At 46.0% G+C, this 14078-nt stretch overlaps 1 pseudogene; it reads left to right on the forward strand.

Moving 5' to 3' along the window:
• Positions 1-298: 298 nt before the first annotated feature.
• LOC128343813 (zinc finger protein 836-like) overlaps positions 299-14078 on the forward strand; it is a 35937-nt pseudogene continuing 22157 nt past the window's right edge.

The raw sequence follows: 14078 nt of genomic DNA on the forward strand, positions 1-14078 counted from the left end.
ACCCCTCCTCCCTCTCTCTCTCGGCTGGGGAAAGGAGGCTTCGCTTTCCCCTCCTTGTGTGGTGTGCGCAATCCTGAGCAGCCACCCCGGCAAGGGAGGCCGGTGACTGTGAGTGCAAAGGGCGGGCGTCGGGGACAGGAGAGCCGGGCTCGGGAGGAGGGAGTCGGTGCAGGGGAGGGAAGCGCGGAGGGGGCTGGCGGAGAGACCAGGGGGAGCCCAAAGGCGAGGAGGAGGAGGAGGCAGTTGTGACTGTACTCAACGTGTTCCACCGGGGGGTGGGTGGGGTTGGTTGGGCAACTGAGCGATCCTGGGGGTGGGCGGGTGTCTGCTGCGACGCCCCCATCCAGGAGCTTGTTGCCCCCCGGCTCTGCGAAGCCAGCAGAGATCCTGACAAAAAGATCCCAAGGAAGCGTCTCCTCTGAATCTGGATGCTGCTCTGAATACAGTTAGAAACTGTTTTCTTTCTGCATTTTGGGATGAAGGAGGCTGGGTGGGGACTTGGGGGGAATCGATGGAGAAAGGGGGTTAGAGAGGCAGTTCCTGATGGGCGGGGCGGTGACCCCATGTCTCCCCAGTGCAAGACAAGGAGGAAGCAGCCACAGACTGTGGGGGCAGAGGACTCAGAAGTGAAATGGAGGGGCTGCTACATTCACCCCACAGGGAGGTGGCCCAGGCAATTGACCCACGTAGAGGTTCCTCCCTGACACCCACATCGGGGACTCTCTTTTCTCCTCCCACCGCTCATCCTGAAGACCCCGTCAGTACTTCCTCTGCAGATAAGTTCTCCTTGAATTTAGGTGCATTTTGGAAACTTTTGGAACCTCTGTTTGTCAATTAGATTCAGAGCACACACAGTAGGACAATTTCTGTTCCCAGGTTTACTTTTACAATGAATACCTATACAGTCCTTCACACACTTTACAGACAGCTGCACACATTTACGGTGTGTTGTAGGGCTTTAAAAAAAATGTGAACCTACTAAATACATTTCCAAAAGGATATTTGTGCATATTCAGGTGAAAGGAAGGCAGGGAGAATGGTTGGGGAGGTTGTCAAGGATGGGGAAGTGAAAAATATATATTCTAAAATAATATTTGTGCTGTTGAAAAATTCAAGTCATGAAAAAGTTGCATTCTGTTGAATGATGTAATAAATGGTTGATAATGAGAATAGAAAGTGACTGGTCCAAACTCCTCTAGGACCCCAGTCTCTGATCAAGTGTTCCCATATATCCTCTGCCTACCAAAGGGGCCTCACCCCACCACCCTGTTATACCTCACAAAGCCTTTAACAAGGAATCTAATCTGCCAAGGAATCTCCTCTGCAGTAGTGCTGATAAATTCCTAATTGCAATAATTCCATTAAATCCCACTTGATGGAGGCTCCTAAACGTTATGGACTGTTATCTGAAGCAGTAAAGTATATTTGTGCACAGAAAAATGAAATGCACAGGTGTGTGTTGTGGCAGTGCATTGTAAGGGGTGCAACATGGTGAATTTCTGGATTTTCCTTTTTAAAGTCCGGATGCAATGTCTGAGTACTGAGTAGGGCTAAAGAATTTATGCTGAATAAGTGGGGGGCAGCAAAAGAGGCAGCTCTTATGGGAGGTGGTTCAAAGGGAGAGAGAATGGGGGGAGATGGTGGGGATGGGTTAGTGGAAGGAAAGGGCCAAATAACCTGACTCTCAGATCTCTTGCAGGTTTGCTGTATGTCCCCAAAGTGAAGGATCTTCTTCCCCATCCCTGAAGCTCCTTGAGTTTTGGTCTTTGTGTATCTTTTTTGCAGAGAGAAGTCACAGTCGCTAGCTGGAATGATCCACTTTTGACTTTGAAATTCCTTGCCAAAAAGTGCCATCATTTTCATACAAGTAACATCTTATCTTTGCAGGACTTAGTCACTCCTCCAGGTTGAGTGGCTCCTGCCTGAAGATGAAAGCTATGGAAGAGAATTACTCAGGTGGCCCACAAGCAGGAAGAAGTCCTGACGCAGCTGAGGTTAGGAGCACTGAAGAAGGATTCATCCAGAAAAGCCTATGTGCTGACACCACTGGCTCAGATGCACAGCGCCAGCATTTCAGGCAGTTCTGCTACCAGGAAGCCGAGGGCCCCCGAGAGGTTTGCAGCCGACTCCACAGCCTTTGCCATCAGTGGCTGGAGCCAGAAAGACACACAAAAGCTCAGATGCTGGACCTGGTGATCCTGGAGCAGTTCCTGAGCATCCTGCCCCCAGAGATGGAGAGCTGGGTCAGAGAATGCGGAGCAGAGACCAGTTCCCAGGCAGTGGCCCTGGCAGAAGGTTTCCTCCTGAGCCAGGCACAGGCCAGGAAGCAAGAAGAGCAGCAGGTGAGTGTCTCACTTTCATCCTGGTAGCTCCAAGGGACTGAAAATGTAAAACCATATTTTGTTGCAGGTGATTTGAAATATCTCAGCTTCCAGTTAACAATTCATACAGCAGCTGACAATATTAGTAGAAGCAGAATGAGTAGCTGGTGAGAGATAACTGCAAGGATATCCAAATATTCCCCTGTGAGATACAAACCATCATTTACATTTTTTTTAATGTCACAAAAAGGGCTTTCCCAACCCTATTCCCCACCTCCAGTTACCTACCTGAACAAATTCTTATTCTTCTTATTAAAGTAGTTTATATTGCAACTTTTGATGAAGAATCTACAATGCATGTTATATGCATATTTTATTCATTACTAAGAGGATTAGCAAAAAGCAGTCAAGACAAAAACCCAGTCATGACAGCTGACTGAGTAGGAAGACCAGCATTGGCCATTTTCCTTTTAACCTGAGTGCCTCTCAAAGCCCACCAAATAAAGAGTTGCTTTTGCCTTCTTGCTTTTTGCCTAGCAAATGCAGAGCAGGACTCCTGAGGCCAGAAACGAAAACATATCGGGGGCCCCTCATGAGAAGGTCCTGTACCAAGTTCCTCAATCTGTACAGGAGCATCAGTCAGCGTCCCCTGAAAAAGTTCTCAATTGAGTTTTGATATGCTGCCCCTTAACATGAGAACAGCCCTGGTGATTCAGGCTCAAGGCCCATCCAGTCCAGCAACCCGGAGTGGCATTATAATATTAGCAGTTTTATTTTCAATCCCCTTCCTAATGATTCCTAGCATGAAATTTGCCTTTTCCCACAGCTGCCGCACACTGAGTGGACACTTTCAACGAGCAAATGTTAACTCCTAGATGTTAACGATGTTAATGACCTTGATGTTAACTCCTTCCTAAACCCTGACCACATTTTCTCTCTGGGATTTCCTGTGCTTTCAGGTGGAGAGACTAGCAGCAGAAGTGTCTGCTGATCTCTCCGAGGCAGAGAAGTCTCCACTGGACATTGGAGAAAAGCCAACCTTCAGGTGGATGGTGCAGGAGGGTGACCGAGGTGCCAGCTTGCTGGGTAAGGACTGACAGCATCTATTTCAACTTGGCCTCTCCCTCTTTACAGCATATGAAATCTGTGGGCTGATTTCCTGTTGCTCTTTAGCTAGTGTAGGGGAAAGTGTTTGTCTCTCCAGCCTCTTCAGCCAGTTTACAAATGATTTAATTTGTAATTCTTTAATTCTTGAAGACTATAATATATATCTAAACCAGCACTTTGAATTATGCCCAAGAGCGAGCATGTATTGTCCTCTTTGCTAAGCAGGGCTTGTTGAGATCAGACTCTTCTGTGTAAGGGGGCTTTGCCTGCCAGGACCGTATTTTATCCCAGTCAGACCCTCCTTAACATGAAACAAACACCCTTTGGACATTGCCAGGCATGGGCTCTTTTCCTCTTTTCTAAATGGCTTTTATTGTCCAACAAAATCTACTATAAACAGTATAATACAGTGGTTGGATATAAAAAGGCTTTTGTTGAAAAAGAAGAAAAAGTTTACATTGAAAAGTCCTGCATCAAAAGAATAAGTTGCCAGCACAAAGGGCTTGAATCAGAATAATAAATGCAAATGTTAAAACAGATCTTCTTTGAGAATAAACAATCGGGGCTTGGAAACCCCTCTCTCTCTTGATCTGAAAAGGTACTTGAAAGTTTCAGTATTTGGGCCCAAAAGGTTAACTAGCTTGCATACAAAAGACAATGCTTTTGCTCTTCCTGGTATCTCCAAAAAGCATTCTTAAAAAGAAAAAGTACAATTCCAAGCTGCTGTTTTTAGTCACAGAAGAGACTGCCCCATAGGGCTGTAGCAATACTGAGCTGGAGCCGGATGAACTAAAGGTCTGACCCCTTATAAGGCAGCTTCGTATATTCTTGTGAGGAAAAAGATTCTGTTCCAGAAACAAGCAAAATGTGCCAAGACTACATGGGTGAAATTATGTTTGGAGGATTAAAAATGCATGTGCACTTTGGGGGTCACATGAACATAAGAACAGCCCTGCTGGATCAGACCCAAGCCAATCTAATTCTGCATCCTGTTTCACACAGTGGCCCATCAGATGCCTCCAAGATGCCCACAGGCAAGAGGTGAGGGCATGCTGTCTTTCCTGCTGTTGCTCCCTTGCAACTGGTATTCAGAAAATCTTGTCTCTGAGGCTGGAGGTGGTCTGTATAGCTCTCAGACTAGTAGCCATTGATAGACTTGTCCTCCATGAATTTATCTAAACCCCAGTATGCCCCAATATGCATCACTGTACACTTGTTTACATTGAACTGCATTTGCCATTTTGTCACCCACTCACACAGTTTGGAGATACCCTTTTGAAGCTCCTCACAATCTGTTTTGGATTTCACTACCCTAAATAGTTTGGTGTCTTAATAATCCCTTTCATGCCCGCATCATCTAATAGTCCATCCACCTTCTTGGCAGGTTTTCTGCTTCTAATATATTTAAAGAAGTTTTTGTTGTCCCCCTTGACACTTCTAATGATATGCTCCTCAAACTCTCTTTTTGCATCCCTTATTGTCTAGTTGCATTTCTTTTGCCAGAGTTTATGTTCCTTTCTGTTCTCTTCATTCGGGCAGGACTTCCGTTTTATGAAGGAGTTCTTTTTCCCTTTTATAGCTTCCCTGACTCTACTGGTTAGCCATGCTGGCGTTCTCCTGAACTTGGTGGTACCTTTCCTCCTTCTTGTTATACATTTCAACTGAGTTTCTATTATTGTGCTTTTGATTAAGTACCATACTTTCTGGAGTGATTTGACCCTCCTGACTTTCCCTTTCAGCTTCCTTTTTACCAATCCCCTCATTTTTGAGAAGTTTCCTCTTCTGAAGTCACATCTGTGTTGGGCTTCCCTGGCAGTGCTCCACTAGCATATAAGCTGAATTGGATCACACTATGGTCACTATTTTCCAATGGATCTGCAACTCTGACATCTTACACCAGGTCCTGGGCACCACTGAGAATTAAGTGCAAGGTTGCCTTCCCTCTGGTTTGTTCCATGACCAACTATTCTAAGGCACAGTCATTTATCATGTCTAGAAATTTGGCTTCTTTGTCAATACCCGAATATGAATTTGCCCATTCTATGTGAAGGTAATTGAAGTCACCCATTATTACAGCTCTATCTCTCTTTGACACCTCTCTGATTTGCTTCTCTAATTCCAGGTCACTCTCAGTGTTTTGATCTGGAGGGCAATAGCACGTCCCTAGTAACAAATTTCCTTTCAGTTCTTGTATTGTCACCCATAATTATTCTGTGGAGGATTCGGTTTTCTAGCTTGATGGATTTTATCCCTTTTTAATATATAGTGCTACTCCACCCCCAAATTCTCCCCTTCCTGTCCTTTCTGTAGAGTTCCTATCCAGGAGTAACAGTGTCCCACTGGTTTTCATCATTCCACCAGGTTTCCGTTATGCCCACTATATCTATGTTTTCATTAGCAACCAAGCACTCCAGCTGACCTTTGACCTTCTCAAAGAAGCTTGTGGCTTCTGTCATTGGCCCTTTTTAGCTAAGGGGACAAGTCATGTTTGCTACCACAAGACCAGCTCTCCTCTCCTGTCCTTTCCCCCTTGTTTTCTTGTCCGTTTATTTATTTATATATTTGCTTGCTTGCTTACTGTCTTTTGGAGAGAAATCCAAAGTTTGCTGTCTCCCTTGGTCTGAGCCTTGTCTGCTTCCAAAATACTTCTTCTATAGAGCATATTTTAACTTTCTGCCTGAAATCACTTGGATTTCAAATTTGCTTTGAGTTGGGGTTCCAGTTGGGGTTATTCACCCTGTTTTTGCACTGTTTACTGTTTCTTATTGTTAGCAATTTTTTGTTGTTTTGTTTTTATTTGTTATTTGTTGCGAATCGCCCCAAACTACATTGTTCTGGAGGGCGGGGATGTAAGCATTTTAAATAAACCAAGTCAATTGATATTAGACTGAATTCAGATACAAAACCAGCAGGATAAGCCAAAAACAGTAAATGCTTTAAGAAAGAGAGAGATCTTCTTTGGATGAGGCCTCTCCAAATCAGTAAGGGTTTCCATTAGGGAAGTGCACGGACCGGTCTGGAGCCCATTCTAAGGGCCTCCGGACTGGACCAGGCCAGACCTGGGGCCGGTTCAATGGCGGGCGGGGTGGACCTTTAAGGGTGGGGGAGGGTGTACTTACCCCTCCTGTCACTTTTCCTCCTCCAGCGCTCCTGTTTTTGAAGGCATTTGGGGCGGCAGGGTACCTCCCTGTCACCCCTTCCCCCGTTCCTTGGCAAAAGGCTTCAAAAGCCTGACTGTGCATGCGCATGTCACACGCATCTCGTCTGTGCGTCGCGTGTGTGCGTACGTCAGACGTGTGCACGTGACGTACGCACACGATGCATGGAAGATGATATGTCTTGGAATGGTTTAAAGGCAAGAAGCTCCTTGAACTGGGCCAAGCTGCTAACATGACCCAACATCTTCCCACCTCCCTTGTTGCTCTTATAGGCATTGAAAAGACCCCACAGCCTCATCCCAGGACTTCTCTCAGTGGTGGAAGGGATTTTGTTGCCACGCCATCATTTGAAAAGGTAAGAGAAGAATGAGTGGAGGAGATGGGTGGAGGACAGCCTTGGGTGCTTTTCTCCCCTGCCCATTTCCCCTTGCTTTTGCCCAAGTTGCCATTAGGAAGGCTTTGGATGGCAATCTCTGGCTCCCGCAGAGAGACTCCATGGAGTATATGGATTCCATGGATTCTTTCATGACCTATGAAGATGAACAATTTCGTTCTTATTTCAGGCTCCATTGACCTTTGCGGAGGTGGCTGTGTACTTCACGGAGGAGGAGTGGGCTCTGCTGGATGCTGCCCAAAGGGCTCTGCACAAGGAAGTCATGGAGGAGAATTCTGGGCATCTGGCCTCTCTGGGTAAGGCTCCCTTCTTGTCCTTGGCTGCTAGATACAGAAAGCAAAAATTGTATCTGTTGTGCATTCATCTCAATGCACAGTCAGGATGTCAGTGACGATGATTCAGTAACCCAAAAACCTTCAGTTTAAGATGAGAGTTAAGATGCTTTACATTTTTACTTGTGCTCTCAAAAGAATGGAAATTGTATAAGGTGGGCCTTTAAGGTGCCCATCTTAACTTCCGTGCCATAGAAGCTGCTAAAACTTTATACAATCTAGTATATGATGATGGCTTTAGAAGTGAGGCTCCATGAACCCACAAGGTTCTGTGTGACAGATTTTTTTCTAATCAGAGAGGATTGGAATGCTCATAAAGCTGAACCCCAAATTTAGAGCTAGGTTGCTTTTAGCACCATGCTGGGCTCTTTTGTGAGTCTGGTTGTTCTCCTTGAAATCACTTTTCATTTTGCTTCTGTAATCTATTCTGTTTTGGTGTCCTTCTGTTCTATAACTGCTTTCCTAGAAGTCACGTTAGTAAACCAGGATCTCTAAACAGACTTTGCTCTAGAGTTTTTATTTCTCATTGTTAATCTAGTACCCTTGTGAGAAACACGAAGCAGTGAGTTCACAAACTGGAGCTTGTTTCCTGCAGTTTCCTGATAGAAGTTTCCTGATAGAAGTTTCCTGATAGTTTCCTGATAGAAGCTTTGACTAATCTAAATACTGAATTGAGAATTAGCATTTTAACTAGTGGAAGTTTGTGGAACACTGTTCTGGAGCTGACAGGGACAGTTGCTCTCCTCCTGCTCAGTACAAAAGAGCAGCCACTGGACCAGTAACTATTTGTCCAGTTACTTGAGATCCCTTCCCTTTGCTGTTGCCAAGTTCTTGGCTCCTCCTCCAACCTCGTCTTCCTTCTAGCATGCTGGGCAAGCAGCATTTGCATTCGGCCACCAGATTGATCCTTCTGGTCCCAGGCAGTAACTACTGCTCTTCTATCTCATCCCTGGGAAGGAATTAGAACATTTTTCCATGTTGTTTTTTCAATTCATGGGACTGAAGGGGGTCGGTGGGCGGAATTCAGTGAGACTCCATTGGCTTCCCTGAACATTTGTTCTTGCTAAATGGGCCTGAAATATTTTCTCTCCATTTTTCTTTCCCCAAAGGACTTTTGATTTCCAAACCTGACCTCCCATCTTGGATGGAGAAAGAAGAAGGACCACTTGATGAGGGCACCAAGGAAGGAGAGATATGTGCAGGTAGCTCACAAGTTGTAGGACAGGAACCTTTGTCAGACACATTGGGCAGGGAATTATCTGATGGGTTATCCACGAGGTGGGAAAGGGGGATGTTCATGGGTGCCTAATCCTGAGGGAAGATGTCTGCTATATCCTGTTATGTTTCCTATATCCTCCTCTACTTCTCCTATATTCTGTTGCTCATAGAACATTTAATGGGGCGTTTGCTCCTTGTTATGAGGCTGTGTTTAACTATCCCATGGTTTTTCTCATAATTCTAGTAGGTGATGAGAGAGAGACTGAAATGCAGTGGAGAAAACCTGAAGGAAATTGGAAGTGTGGAGAGAAACCCATTGTTTCCAAAGGATCTGATGTGCATAAAATTCCTATCCTGAAAGAAAGTCACAATGAAAACAGAAGGAATAAGATCCCTCTGCATACAAAAAGCTTAACTTGTACATCCAGTCACTGCATGGATCACACAAGGGAGAAGCCATTTAAATGCTCACAGTGTGGAAAGAGCTTCAACCACAGCAGAAATCTTGCTGTCCATCACAGAATCCACACTGGGGTGAAACCCTATGAGTGCTCAGTATGTGGAAAGAGCTTCAACCACAGCACAAATCTTGCTGTGCATCAAAGAATCCACACAGGGGTGAAACCATATCAGTGCTCAGTGTGTGGAAAGAGCTTCAACCAGAGCACAAGTCTTGTTCTGCATCAAAGGATCCACACAGGGGTGAAACCATATCAATGCTCAGTGTGTGGAAAGAGCTTCAGCCGGAGCGCAAGTCTTACACGACATCAAATAATCCACACAGATGAGAAACCATATCAGTGCCCTGTGTGTGGAAAGAGCTTCAGCAGGAGCGCAAGCCTCACACGACATCAAATAATCCATATAGAGGAGAAACCATATCAGTGCTCAGTGTGTGGAAAGAGCTTCAAACAGAGCGCAAATCTTGCTGTGCATCAAAGTATCCACACAGGGGTGAAACCATACCAGTGCTCAGTGTGTGGAAAGAGCTTCAGCCGGAGCGCAAGCCTTACACGACATCAAATAATCCACACAGAGGAGAAACCATACCAGTGCTCCGTGTGTGGGAAGAGCTTCAGCGAGCGCACAAATCTTACTGTGCATCAAAGAATTCACACAGGGGTGAAACCATACCAGTGCTCAGTGTGTGGGAAGAGCTTCAGTCAGAGCGCAAGCCTTACACGACATCAAATAATCCACACACAGGAGAAACCATATCAGTGCTTAGTGTGTGGAAAGAGCTTCAGCCAGAGAGCACGTCTTGTTTTGCATCAAAGAATTCACACGGGAGAGAAACCATATCAGTCTTCATTTTTCAGGGGAGTTAAGGTGGTGACAGAACAACAGCCTGTTTTAGAGTCTCAGTTTTAAGTCACTTATTTCTTTCTGAGATTACCTCAGTCTTTAAAAAGAATTTCCACAGTTTATGTGGGAGACTTGGCAGGCATGCAGGTTTAAGAGCTAAGCCTTGTGACAGCTCCAGACCAGAGTTATGGTGGAAAGATCTGACTCCTCAATTCCATCCTCAATACAGTTCTGTTTTCAATATAAGCAGACATGGTTTCAGTACTTCTCGGCCATTTATGGTAGCACCCAGAACGAGACAACCTTGGGATTTTAGCCGCCTTGGGATTTTCTTAATGAAAGGCAGGGTATAAATTTAACAATTAAAAAACAATAAATAAAAATAAACTTATGATTACTCGCCTCCTGAGCCAGGCCTTCTCCCAGAGTGGTTTGCCCTTTCAGGACTAGAGTGCAAGCAGTTGATTGGTGCCTTGACCCTTGGCAGTGGCGTATCTAGGAAAAATAGTGCCTAGGGCAAGCACTGAAATTGTACCCCTGTTCGAACATCGGACACCCAGATGCAGGGGCGTAATGAGGGGGGGCAGGCAGGGCACGAGCCCTGGGCGCCATTGCAGGGGGGCGGCGCAAAGTGCCTGCCATGCCCCGTCCCTCGCCCCCAACCACCACAATTTTTTTAAAAAATTATTTATTTATTTATTTTTATCCCCCGCTGCCCCCAATTCAATCGCATCACTGCCACCATGGTGGCTAGCCTGCCCACACCCTCCCCCCCACTCTCACAGGCACCACTCAAGTCCGGGCGCCGGTGGGAGGGCGGACACTCTCTCATTGGCTGCGGTCCGTCTGGGAGCTCCCCCGCACCCACTAGGAGCCCTCCAAGCACTTGCCATTTATTTCAAGCAGCGTTTGCTGCCTGAAAGCGTCTATTCCCCGGAAGCCTGCATGAAATCATGCAGAAGAGCTCACTTGGGCTCTTTGGAGCTCGAGGCCACGCCCCCTTTGTGCGGATGTCACATGTAAAGGGGGCGTGGCCTCAAGCTCCAAAGACCCGGAGTGAGCTCTTCCACGTCAGGCAGTGGTGCTTTGGAGGGCTGCAGCTGAGCTGAGGACGACACCACCAGGACTGGAGAGAAACATGGAGGATCCCTCAGTCTCAAGTAATCCCATCCTGGTGCTTCCTTCTGCATCCCCCGCCTACCCTTTGCTGGGAAGTTCCACCACAGCCAGGCAGGCTGGAGCAGTCAGTGCCCCCCCTCCCCCCGCTTGATGCCTTCCCCATACACTCCCTAATCAGAACAGAACAGTTCAAGTTCCTCTTGAACTTAGGCAAAGCCCCAATGTTCTCTCCTCCCTCCCTTTTTCTTCTGCCTTCCATAAGAACAGTCCTGCTGGATCAGGCCCAAGAAGGCCCATCTAGCCCAGCATCCTGTTTCGCACAGTGGACCACCAGATGCCGCTGGAAGCCACAGGCAGTAGTTGAGGGCGTGCCCTCTCCTACTGTTACTCCCCTGCAATTGGTACTCAGAGGCATCCTGCCTTTGAGGCTGGAGATGGCCCACAGCCCTCTGACTGGTCGCCATTGATAGACCTCTCCTCCATGAAGTAATCCAAACCCCTTTTAAAGCTATCCAGGCTGTTGGCTGTCACCACATCCTGTGGCAGAGAGTTCCACAAGTGGATCATGCATTGTGTGAAAAAGTACTTCTGTTTATTGGTCCTAGACCTCCTGGCAGTCAATTTCATTGAGTGACCCCTGGTTCTAGTGTTGTGTGAGAGGGAAAAGAATTTCTCTCTCTCCACTTTCTCCACGCCATGCATGATTTTATAGACCTCTATCATGTCTCCCCGCAGTCATCTTTTTCTAAACTAAAAAGCCCCAGGTGTTGTAGTCTTGCCTCATAAGAAAGGTGCTCTAGGCCCCTGATCATCATGGTTGCCCTCTTCTGTACCTTTTCCAGTTCTACAATGTCCTTTTTAAGATGTGGTGACCTTCTGCTGCTCAGTGATGGGATAAGAAGAAGCAGGCAGGCTGTGCATTTATTTGCATGAAGTGGTGACTTGCCTAGGAGATAAACTGCTGCTGCTGACTATTATGATTTCGAGGGGCGGGGGGACAGATGATAAGCTTTTTGCATAAATGAAGCAAAGGGATTCTCAAAGTGCTGACTTGCCTAGGAGCTAAACTGTTGCTGATGCCTATTGTGCTTTTGGAGGAGAGCCTTGTGAGGGAAGGGGGCAATAGTTGTTTGTTTGCATGAATGAAGCTGAGGAATTCTCAGTGGTCACTTGACTAGGAGCTAAACTTTGCTGCTATTTGCTTTTGATTGCTGCCAGCTGTTTGCAGATGTCCCCACTGTGCTTTTTGGTACTGTATGCTTGCCACCTTTTTTAATCAGCTCTGCTCCTTGCACCTTTAATAGCAGCCTAACTCCCAGTAATGAAGCAGGTGACGCTTCCACACACACACCCGCATTTTCATACTAGGAAAGGCTTCAGTTGCTAACTTTCTTTGTCTCTCAGATTGCTGTTCAAAGCACAGGAACAGGACTGGTTAAAAAAAGGTGGCAACCCTATAGACTGTTGTGTGTATTGTTCACCATTTCTCTGCTTCTGGAATCAGAGTCAGGATTCTTCAAATAGAAGGGTAGGCTGCTTCTAGGTTGCACTTATTTGTGAAATGGGAAAGAAAATGCCTTGCGTTCTGGCCTCCTGCTGCATAAATTAATTACTGTGTGGGGTTACCAACCATCTAAGAAATAATGGTCTGCTCTGTCAGATGTTTGGACAGGGGCGTAATTTCAGTGCTTGCCCTAGGCGCTATTTTCCCTAGATACACCTCTGCCCAGACGCAATGGTCACCTCTGGATGTTTCCAGGGGGACTGTGCAGAGTATTAGTTTTTGGCCAAAGCTTCACTTGGACCCAAAAAATAATTAGCCAGGGAGCCATATTCGGGGCTCATGACGACTACCACTAGCTTCCAGGTCTTACACTGAAGAACACTGGGCTGTTCTTAAAGCTTCATCTTAACATTTGTAGGAGCAGCAGTGCAAATGTGTAGGACCAATCAATTGCTTCTTTCAAAACTGGGACTCTCTTGGGGCCAAGTAAGGTGCAATGCCACTGAATCCCTATGAAGTTCAGTACAGTAAAGCAGGGATCCTCAATGTTGGGCCCCCAGATGTTCTTGGACTTCAACTCCCATAATCCCCAGCCAAAGGCCACTGGGCCTGGGGATTATGGGAGTTGAAGTCCAAGAACATCTGGGGGCCCAACGTTGAGGATCCCTGCAGTAAAGTATAAAAACAAGCTGAACTTGCCCAATTAGCCAATTCTAAATGGGGCACCATTTTCCTGCCTCTCATTTCTATCCACAATTAAAAGAAAAAGGACCTAGTCCAGAAGGAGCAGGTACATAATTTTGACTTTTTGCTTCACTTTTGTATGTCCCAAGAGCCATCAGTGTTCAAATGTAATGAAAATAAGCAGATTCTCCTGAAGTGGGAATAGCCTTCCTTCAGAAAGAAAAAGACAAAACACAAAAACCAAAACCACACACACAGCAGTTTTCTCTTGTAGTCTACTGATGTATTAATGGTTTTCAGAATCTAGTGCCCCTGCTTAACCAGGATTTTTGCATAGACTTGCAGTTTGTAAAACAAATTGACCTGTTTGTTCAAAGCCTGAAGCATCTGGCAGTGCATCACTCATTCACCATCTCAAGGCATGGGGTAAGTACAAACACACTCTGAGAAGAGAAACCAAAACAATTCAGCAAACCTTCTAAACCCTGTCCTAGAATCTAGTGGCATGAGCTATAACATAGGGAATGGCCTTCATGTTATAAAAGGAGACGAGCTGAACAGCTAGACTGCTATGTAGTATCTGTTCAGAACCAAATATGCTGGTCCATATCCATCCCACTGGAAAGACATTAAAACCCTATTAACATAAAAATTGCCTTGCTAGATCAGACCAAAGGTCCATCTGGCCCACCACTCTAGCCAGGGTCCAGAGTTACTTAAAGGATGAACAAAGGTTTGCATACTCCAAATGGGATGATTTCGGCATTTTAAAAAACAGGGAACTCACCTATCCACCGACCTGTCACAATGCCATACAGCTTTTGAAAGTCTCTCCAATTTCAAAAGCAATTTATCATGTGATATGGGGCGGGGCTGCTGTTCAAAAAACACAACCAGCCTCCTCTAAATGACTCCGAAGAGCCTGCTCAGGCTCTT

Source organism: Hemicordylus capensis, chromosome 2 (assembly GCF_027244095.1).
Source record: "Hemicordylus capensis ecotype Gifberg chromosome 2, rHemCap1.1.pri, whole genome shotgun sequence".
Classification (NCBI taxonomy): Eukaryota; Metazoa; Chordata; class Lepidosauria; order Squamata; family Cordylidae; genus Hemicordylus; species Hemicordylus capensis.